This window comes from Hippocampus bargibanti, unplaced genomic scaffold (assembly GCF_051943395.1).
Source record: "Hippocampus bargibanti isolate YZ-2025 unplaced genomic scaffold, ASM5194339v1 Contig00172, whole genome shotgun sequence".
NCBI classification, from domain to species: Eukaryota; Metazoa; Chordata; class Actinopteri; order Syngnathiformes; family Syngnathidae; genus Hippocampus; species Hippocampus bargibanti.
In genome coordinates this window covers 22,501-31,709 of record NW_028296973.1, presented here as the reverse complement: position 1 = coordinate 31,709, position 9,209 = coordinate 22,501, and the positions used below count along the sequence as shown (strand labels likewise).

Below are 9,209 nucleotides of genomic sequence, written 5' to 3'. Positions count from 1 at the left end.
TTTCTCTTGCTCTGAAAATGCGTTTAAGGCAATAAAAAGTTCACATGATCATCACCGCTAAACAGAAGGCTGAATCTTCATGTTTTTCACTTGTATAAGTGTCAAAATAGCACTCTGCAGCCGAAATACATAGACCATAAAATTTAAAACATTGCAGAAAACATTTTGTTCAGAAAACGCGTTTCTCTTGCTCTGAAAATGCGTTTAAGGCAATAAAAAGTTCTCATGATCATCATCAAACAAACAAACAACAAACAGAAGGTTGAATCTTCATGTTTTTCACTTGTATAAGTGTCAGATTAGCACGCTGCAGCCTAAATACACACAAATTTCATCATAAAACTTAAAACCATGAAGAAAACATTTACTTCAGAAAACGCGTTTCTCTTGCTCTGAAAATGCGTTTAAGGCAATAAAAAGTTCACATGAGCCCCAGAGTTAAACAAAAGCCTTAATCTTCATGTTTTTACTTGTATAAGTGTCATATTAGCACTGTGCAGCCTATTTAGAAACTTATTTCATCATAAAACTTCAAACCATGACTAAAATATTTAGTTCAGAAAACGTGTGTCTCTTGCTCTGAAAATGCGTTTAAGGCAATAAAAAGTTATGATCCTCACAGCTCAATAAAAGGCTGAATGAATCTTCGTGTTTTTCACTTGTATAAGTGTCAAAATAGCACTCTGCAGCCGAAATACATAGACCATAAAAGTTAAAACATTGCAGAAAACATTTTGTTCAGAAAACGCGTTTCTCTTGCTCTGAAAATGCGTTTAAGGCAATAAAAAGTTCATATGATCATCACCGCTAAACAAAAGCCTTAATCTTCCTTCATGTTTTCACTTGTATAAGTGTCATATTAACTGTGCAGCCTAAATACTTACACCATAAAAGTTAAAACATGCAGAAAACATTTTGTTCAGAAAACGCGTTTCTCTTGCTCTGAAAATGCGTTTAAGGCAATAAAAAGTTCACATGATCATCACCGCTAAACAGAAGGCTGAATCTTCATGTTTTTCACTTGTATATGTGTCAGATTAGCACGCTGCAGCCTAAATACACACAAATTTCATCATAAAACTTAAAACCATGAAGAAAACATTTACTTCAGAAAAAGTGTTTCTCTTCCTCTGAAAATGCGTTTAAGGCAATAAAAATTCATATGATCCCCAGAGCTAAATAAAAGCCTTAATCTTCATGTTTTCACTTGTATAAGTGTCATATTATCACTGTGCAGCCTATTTAGAAACTAATTTCATCATAAAACTTCAAACCATGAAGAAAATATTTAATTCAGAAAAAAGTGTTTCTCTTGCTCTGAAAATGCGTTTAAGGCAATAAAAAGTTTATTGATCCTCACAGCTAAACAAAAGGCTGAATCTTCGTGTTTTGACTTGTATAAGTGTCATATTAGCACTGTGCAGCCTATTTAGAAACTAATTTCATCATAAAACTTCAAACCATGAAGAAAATATTTAGTTCAGAAAACGTGTTTCTCTTGCTCTGAAAATGCGTTTAAGGCAATAGAAAGTTCATATGATCCTCACAGCAAAATAAAAGGCTGAATCTTCGTGTTTTGACTTGTATGTATTAAATTAGCCCTCTGCAGCCTAAATACATACACCATAAAAGTTAAAACATTGCCGAAAACATTTTGTTGAGAAAACGCGTTTCTCTTGCTCTGAAAATGCGTTTAAGTCAATAAAAAGTTTATATGATCCTCACAGCTAAACAAAAGGCTGAATCTTCGTGTTTTGACTTGTATAAGTGTCATATTAGCAGTGCAGCCTATTCAGAAACCAATTTCATCATAAAACTTCAAACCATGAAGAAAATATTTAGTTCAGAAAACGTGTTTCTCTGGCTCTGAAAATGCGTTTAAGGCAATAAAAAGTTCATATGATCCTCACAGCTAAATAAAAGGCTGAATCTTCGTGTTTTGACTTGTATAAGTGTCATATTAGTACTGTGCAGCCTATTTAGAAACTAATTTCATCATAAAACTTCAAACCATGAAGAAAATATTTAGTTCAGAAAACGTGTTTCTCTGGCTCTGAAAATGCGTTTAAGGCAATAAAAACTTCATATGATCCTCACAGCTAAATAAAAGGCTGAATCTTCGTGTTTTGACTTGTATGTGTTAAATTAGCCCTCTGCAGCCTAAATACATACACCATAAAAGTTAAAACATTGCCGAAAACATTTTGTTCAGAAAACGCGATTCTCTTGCTCTGAAAATGCGTTTAAGGCAATAAAAAGTTCACATGATCATCAACGCTAAACAAAAGCCTTAATCTTCCTTCATGTTTTCACTTGTATAAGTGTCATATTAACTGTGCAGCCTAAATACTTACACCATAAAAGTTAAAACATGCAGAAAACATTTTGTTCAGAAAACGCGTTTCTCTTGCTCTGAAAATGCGTTTAAGGCAATAAAAAGTTCACATGATCATCACCGCTAAACAGAAGGCTGAATCTTCATGTTTTTCACTTGTATAAGTGTCAAAATAGCACTCTGCAGCCGAAATACATAGACCATAAAATTTAAAACATTGCAGAAAACATTTTGTTCAGAAAACGCGTTTCTCTTGCTCTGAAAATGCGTTTAAGGCAATAAAAAGTTCTCATGATCATCATCAAACAAACAAACAACAAACAGAAGGTTGAATCTTCATGTTTTTCACTTGTATAAGTGTCAGATTAGCACGCTGCAGCCTAAATACACACAAATTTCATCATAAAACTTAAAACCATGAAGAAAACATTTACTTCAGAAAACGCGTTTCTCTTGCTCTGAAAATGCGTTTAAGGCAATAAAAAGTTCACATGAGCCCCAGAGTTAAACAAAAGCCTTAATCTTCATGTTTTTACTTGTATAAGTGTCATATTAGCACTGTGCAGCCTATTTAGAAACTTATTTCATCATAAAACTTCAAACCATGACTAAAATATTTAGTTCAGAAAACGTGTGTCTCTTGCTCTGAAAATGCGTTTAAGGCAATAAAAAGTTATGATCCTCACAGCTCAATAAAAGGCTGAATGAATCTTCGTGTTTTTCACTTGTATAAGTGTCAAAATAGCACTCTGCAGCCGAAATACATAGACCATAAAAGTTAAAACATTGCAGAAAACATTTTGTTCAGAAAACGCGTTTCTCTTGCTCTGAAAATGCGTTTAAGGCAATAAAAAGTTCACATGATCATCACCGCTAAACAAAAGCCTTAATCTTCCTTCATGTTTTCACTTGTATAAGTGTCATATTAACTGTGCAGCCTAAATACTTACACCATAAAAGTTAAAACATGCAGAAAACATTTTGTTCAGAAAACGCGTTTCTCTTGCTCTGAAAATGCGTTTAAGGCAATAAAAAGTTCACATGATCATCACCGCTAAACAGAAGGCTGAATCTTCATGTTTTTCACTTGTATATGTGTCAGATTAGCACGCTGCAGCCTAAATACACACAAATTTCATCATAAAACTTAAAACCATGAAGAAAACATTTACTTCAGAAAAAGTGTTTCTCTTGCTCTGAAAATGCGTTTAAGGCAATAAAAATTCATATGATCCCCAGAGCTAAATAAAAGCCTTAATCTTCATGTTTTCACTTGTATAAGTGTCATATTATCACTGTGCAGCCTATTTAGAAACTAATTTCATCATAAAACTTCAAACCATGAAGAAAATATTTAATTCAGAAAAAAGTGTTTCTCTTGCTCTGAAAATGCGTTTAAGGCAATAAAAAGTTTATTGATCCTCACAGCTAAACAAAAGGCTGAATCTTCGTGTTTTGACTTGTATAAGTGTCATATTAGCACTGTGCAGCCTATTTAGAAACTAATTTCATCATAAAACTTCAAACCATGAAGAAAATATTTAGTTCAGAAAACGTGTTTCTCTTGCTCTGAAAATGCGTTTAAGGCAATAGAAAGTTCATATCATCCTCACAGCTAAATAAAAGGCTGAATCTTCGTGTTTTGACTTGTATAAGTGTCATATTAGCACTGTGCAGCCTATTTAGAAACTAATTTCATCATAAAACTTCAAACCATGAAGAAAATAATTAGTTCAGAAAACGTGTTTCTATTGCTCTGAAAATGCGTTTAAGGCAATAAAAACTTCATATGATCCTCACAGCTAAATAAAAGGCTGAATCTTCGTGTTTTGACTTGTATGTGTTAAATTAGCCCTCTGCAGCCTAAATACATACACCATAAAAGTTAAAACATTGCCGAAAACATTTTGTTGAGAAAACGCGTTTCTCTTGCTCTGAAAATCAAATGCTGGCGCGAATGGTTGCCTCTGTTCACTCGCACCAAAAAAAAACGTTCTTATCCCGTGGGCCTCAATCTGCAATACATATGCACCTTAAAGCTAGCTACCGCTCATTTGACGACAATGAGGTTAAAATTGTAGCGAAAGGAAAATATATGGTTTGAAAGGGGAGTAAAAGAAGCTGTCCAAAGGATAGGGAATTAAACCCAAAATGCTGAAGATACTAAAAGGAGAGGAGTAGCGTTACCTTACATTGCAGGGCTGTCTGAAAAACTACAGAGTCCTTTGGCAACACAAAATTCCTACTTATTTCAAACCGATAAACACTTGAAGGCAAAATTGAGTACATCCAAAAGATAAGCTTTCAAATGAAAAACAAAGTAATGTAGTTTATTCAATACATTGGAAAAATGAAAATTATAAAGAGCAAAACATGGGGGAGACTAAACAAATTCTCAAAAAAAAAAAAACTTTATCAACACCGCATGGGATAATACGAGTGGGCCTCAATCTGCAGTACATATGCACCTCAACTAGCTACCGCTCATTTGACGACAAGGAGGTTAAAATTGTAGCGAAAGGAAAATAGATGGTTTGAAAGGGGAGTAAAAGAAGCTGTCCAGCACGCAGAAGCCCAGTTCTGCTTCGCGTACGAGTACTGTCATGACGGTCCCCCATGCGGACAGCTCCCTCTGCCGGAAAGCCATATCGTTACACGCAGCGACTCAAGAGTAAAATCAACGTGTGGGAAGCCGTTTAAAATCACGTTGGGGTGATCGTGAAATCAGGGTAGTATGGCCGTAAGCAAGGGAATGTGCCAGAAAATCCCCCTTTATAGTGGTGCAGGGAGAGCGTCTTTCTTTGCTCATGGGGTTCGTTCTTGTCGGATGATGGTTATATGGTTTTCCAAATACAGGCTTGAATCGATGAAGGTGTTATTTGTGTCGTGTTGTGAAATAAGGCGCATGTGAGTCCAGCTGATGCGTTAACGTGGGTAACTTTTCTTTGACTTCCAATGCAATCCGTTTCGTCCATTCATTCCGGGTAGAGTGAACGCTGGCGCGAATGGTTGCCTCTGTTCACTCGCACAAAAAAAACGTTCTTATCCCGTGACTGTAAAGTGGCCTTTAGAGCTTTGAAAGGCGCTTAAATTGTTATGTATAACTATGAATATTATGTGGTGAAATGGTTGATCACGAGATCAGTGTCGCTGTGTGATTACGTCAGCAGAGGGCGTCAAGGACCAGACGGAGAGTACGCCCGATCTCGTCCGATCTTGGAAGCTGAGCAGGGTCGGGCCTGGTTAGTACTTGGATGGGAGACCGGCTGCTGTAAGCTTTTTTTTTTGTTGCCACCCCAAACACTGTGGGCCGAGAAATGGTCTCTCCCGTTCGCGATCCGATTTCACTTTTCATTTCACGATCACCCCCGACGCGATTTTAAACGGCTTCCCACACGTTGATTTTACTCTTGAGTCGCTGCGTGTAACGATATGGCTTTCCGGCAGAGGGAGCTGTCCGCACGGGGGACCGTAATGACATTACTCGTACGCGAAGCAGAACTGGGCTTCTGCGTGCTGGACAGCTTCTTTTACTCCCCTTTCAAACCATCTATTTTCCTTTCGCTACAATTTTAACCTCATTATTGTCAAATGAGCGGTAGCTAGCTTTAAGGTGCATATGTACTGCAGATTGAGGCCCACTAGTATTATCCCAGCGGTGTTGATAAAGTATTTTTTTTTGAGAATTTGTTTAGTCTCCCCCATGTTTTGCTCTTTATAATGTTCATTTTTCCAATGTATTGAATGAACTACATTACTTTGTTTTTCATTTGACAGCCTATCTTTTGGATGTACTCATTTTTGCCTTCAAGTGTTTATCGGTTTGAAATAAGTAGGAATTTTGTGTTGCCAAAGGACTCTGTAGTTTTTCAGACAGCCCTGCAATGTAAGGTAACGCTACTCCTCTCCTTTTAATATCTTCAGCATTTTGGGTTTAATTCCCTATCCTTTTCTTTTGACATTTATTATGATTACTGTCCGTCTGGTCCTTGACGCCCTCTGCTGACGTAATCACACAGCGACACTGATCTCGGGATCAACCATTTCACCACATAATATTCATAGTTATACATAACATTTTAAGCGCCTTTCAAAGCTCTAAAGGCCACTTTACAGTCACGGGATAAGTACGTTTTTTTTGTGCGAGTGAACAGAGGCAACCATTCACGGCAGCGTTCACTCTACCCGGAATGAATGGACGAAACGGATTGCATTGGAAGTCAAAGAAAAGTAACCCACGTTAACGCATCAGCTGGACTCACATGCGCCTTATTTGACAGCACGACACAAATAACACCTTCATCGATTCAAGCCTGTATTTGGAAAACCAAATAAACATCATCCGACAAGAACGAACACCATGAGCAAAGAAAGACGCTCTCCCTGCAACACTATAAAGAGGGATTTTCTGGCAGATTCCCTCGCTTACGGCCATACTACCCTGAGAACGCCCGATCTCGTCTGATCTCGGAAGCTAAGCAGGGTTGCGCCTGGTTAGTACTTGGATGGGAGACCGCCTGGGAATACCAGGTGCTGTAAGCTTTTTTTTTTTTTGCAGCCACCCCAAACACTGTGGGCCGAGAAATGGTCTCTCCCGTTCGCGATCCGATTTCACTTTTCATTTCACGATCACCCCCGACGCGATTTTAAACGGCTTCCCACACGTTGATTTTACTCTTGAGTCGCTGCGTGTTACGATATGGCTTTCCGGCAGAGGTAGCTGTCCGCATGGGGGACCGTCATGACAGTACTCGTACGCGAAGCAGAACTGGGCTTCTGCGTGCTGGACAGCTTCTTTTACTCCCCTTTCAAACCATCTATTTTCCTTTCGCTACAATTTTAACCTCATTGTCGTCAAATGAGCGGTAGCTAGCTTTGAGGTGCATATGTACTGGAGATTGAGGCCCACTCGTATTATCCCAGCGGTGTTGATAAAGTATTTTTTTTTTTGAGAATTTGTTTAGTCTCCCCCATGTTTTGCTCTTTATAATTTTCATTTTTCCAATGTATTGAATGAACTACATTACTTTGTTTTTCATTTGACAGCCTATCTTTTGGATGTACTCATTTTTGCCTTCAAGTGTTTATCGGTTTGAAATAAGTAGGAATTTTGTGTTGCCAAAGGACTCTGTAGTTTTTCAGACAGCCCTGCAATGTAAGGTAACGCTACTCCTCTCCTTTTAGTATCTTCAGCATTTTGGGTTTAATTCCCTATCCTTTTCTTTTGACATTTATTATGATTACTGTCCGTCTGGTCCTTGACACCCTCTGCTGACGTAATCACACAGCGACACTGATCTCGTGATCAACCATTTCACCACATAATATTCATAGTTATACATAACATTTTAAGCGCCTTTCAAAGCTCTAAAGGCCACTTTACAGTCACGTGATAAGAACGTTTTTTTTGTGCAAGTGAACAGAGGCAACCATTCGTGCCAGCGTTCACTCTACCCGGAATGAATGGACGAAACGGATTGCATTGGAAGTCAAAGAAAAGTTACCCACGAAAACGCATCAGCTGGACTCACATGCACCTATTTGACAACACGACACAAATAACACCTTCATCGATTCAAGCCTGTATTTGGAAAACCAAATAACCATCACTCGACAAGAACGAACACCATGAGCAAAGAAAGACGCTCTCCCTGCAACACTATAAAGAGGGATTTTCTGGCACACTCCCTCACTTACGGCCATACTACCCTGAGAACGCCCGATCTCGTCCAATCTCGGAAGCTAAGCAGGGTCGGGCCTGGTTAGTACTTGGATGGGAGACCGCCTGGGAATACCAGGTGCTGTAAGCTTTTTTTTTTTTTTGCAGCCACCCCAAATACTGTGGGCCGAGAAATGGTCTCTCCCGTTCGCGATCCGATTTCACTTTTCATTTCACGATCACCCCCGACGCGATTTTAAACGGCTTCCCACACGTTGATTTTACTTTTGAGTCGCTGCGTGTAACGATATGGCTTTCCGGCAGAGGGAGCTGTCCACATGGGGGACCGTCATGACAGTACTCGTACGCGAAGCAGAACTGGGCTTCTGCGTGCTGGACAGCTTCTTTTACTCCCCTTTCAAACCATCTATTTTCCTTTCGCTACAATTTTAACCTCATTGTCGTCAAATGAGCGGTAGCTAGTTGAGGTGCATATGTACTGCAGATTGAGGCCCACTCGTATTATCCCATGCGGTGTTGATAAAGTTTTTTTTTTTTGAGCATTTGTTTAGTCTCCCCCATGTTTTGCTCTTAATAATTTTAATTTTTCCAATGTATTGAATAAACTACATTACTTTGTTTTTCATTTGAAAGCTTATCTTTTGGATGTACTCAATTTTGCCTTCAAGTGTTTATCGGTTTGAAATAAGTAGGAATTTTGTGTTGCCAAAGGACTCTGTAGTTTTTCAGACAGCCCCTCAATGTAAGGTAACGCTACTCCTCTCCTTTTAGTATCTTCAGCATTTTGGGTTTAATTCCCTATCCTTTTCTTTTGACATTTATTATGATTACTGTCCGTCTGGTCCTTGACGCCCTCTGCTGACGTAATCACACAGCGACACTGATCTCGTGATCAACCATTTCACCACATAATATTCATAGTTATACATAACATTTTAAGCGCCTTTCAAAGCTCTAAAGGCCACTTTACAGTCACGGGATAAGAACGTTTTTTTTGTGCGAGTGAACAGAGGCAACCATTCGCGGCAGCGTTCACTCTACCCGGAATGAATGGACGAAACGGATTGCATTGGAAGTCAAAGAAAAGTTTCCCACGTTAACGCATCAGCTGGACTCACATGCGCCTTATTTGACAACACGACACAAATAACACCTTCATCGATTCAAGCCTGTATTTGGAAAACCAAATAACCA

The 9,209-nt window shown here is 38.6% G+C and overlaps 2 non-coding genes across 2 annotated transcripts; both read left to right on the top strand.

The window, feature by feature from the left end:
- The first annotated feature begins 6,758 nt into the window (after positions 1-6,758).
- Positions 6,759-6,877, top strand: LOC148881364 (5S ribosomal RNA). The gene has a single exon (XR_016113892.1). It is a non-coding gene; the product is annotated as a 5S ribosomal RNA (ribosomal RNA).
- Positions 6,878-8,026: 1,149 nt separating this feature from the next.
- LOC148881363 (5S ribosomal RNA) lies at positions 8,027-8,145 on the top strand. The gene has a single exon (XR_016113886.1). It is a non-coding gene; the product is annotated as a 5S ribosomal RNA (ribosomal RNA).
- The last annotated feature ends 1,064 nt before the right edge of the window (positions 8,146-9,209 follow it).